General features: G+C 41.4%; 1 non-coding gene across 1 annotated transcript; it reads right to left on the bottom strand.

Moving 5' to 3' along the window:
- Nucleotides 1-225: 225 nt before the first annotated feature.
- LOC130958600 (small nucleolar RNA R71) lies at nucleotides 226-333 on the bottom strand. The gene has a single exon (XR_009077713.1). It is a non-coding gene; the product is annotated as a small nucleolar RNA R71 (small nucleolar RNA).
- Between the last annotated feature and the right edge of the window lie 702 nt (nucleotides 334-1,035).

The following is a 1,035-nucleotide window of genomic DNA, read 5'->3' as shown; positions in this document are numbered from 1 at the left end:
ACAGAATTGCAAGTTCCATGGACTTCCATTGGAAGATCCTCATCAGTTTTTAGCTGAGTTCTTGCAAATTTGTGACACAGTCAAGACTAATGGGGTTGACCCTGAGGTCTACAGACTGATGCTATTCCCTTTTGCTGTAAGAGACAGAGCTAGAATATGGTTGGACTCACAACCTAAAGAAAGCCTGGACTCTTGGCAAAGTTCTTTCCACCTCAAAAATTGAGTAAGCTTAGAGTGGAAGTCCAAACCTTCAGACAGAAGGATGGTGAATCCCTCTATGAAGCTTGGGAAAGATACAAACAATTAATCAGAAAGTGTCCCTCAGACATGCTTTCTGAATGGAGCATCATAGGTATTTTCTATGATGGTCTCTCTGAACTATCCAAGATGTCTTTGGATAGCTCTGCTGGAGGATCTCTTCATCTGAAGAAGACGCCTACAGAGGCTCAAGAACTCATTGAAATGGTTGCAAATAACCAATTGATGTACACTTCTGAAAGGAATCCTGTGAACAATGGGACGAATCAGAAGAAAGGAGTTCTTGAGATTGATACTCTAAATGCCATACTGCGTTAGAACAAAATATTGACTCAGCAAGTCAATATGATTTCTCAAAGTCTGTCTGGAATGCAAGCTGCACCAGGCAGTACTAAGGATGCTTCATCTGAAGAAGAAGCTTATGATCCTGAGAACCCTTCAATGGAAGAGGTGAATTACCTAGGAGAACCCTATGGAAACACCTATAATTCTTCATGGAGAAATCACCCAAACTTCTCATGGAAGAATCAAGAGAGACCTCAACAAGGTTTCAACAATAATGGTGGAAGAAACAGGTTTAGCAATGGCAAGCCTTTTCCATCATCTTCTCAGCAACAGACAGAGAATTCTAAGTAGAACCCCTCTGACTTAGCAACCATGATCTCTGATCTAATCAAAACCACTCAAAGTTTTGTGACTGAAACAAGATCCTCCATTAGGAATTTGGAGGCACAAGTGGGACAGCTGAGCAAGAAAGTTACTGAAGTCCCTCCAAGT

This window comes from Arachis stenosperma, chromosome 10 (assembly GCF_014773155.1).
Source record: "Arachis stenosperma cultivar V10309 chromosome 10, arast.V10309.gnm1.PFL2, whole genome shotgun sequence".
NCBI lineage: Eukaryota > Viridiplantae > Streptophyta > Magnoliopsida > Fabales > Fabaceae > Arachis > Arachis stenosperma.
Note: the sequence above shows the minus strand (reverse complement) of the source record. Positions and strands in the feature narration are given on the sequence as shown.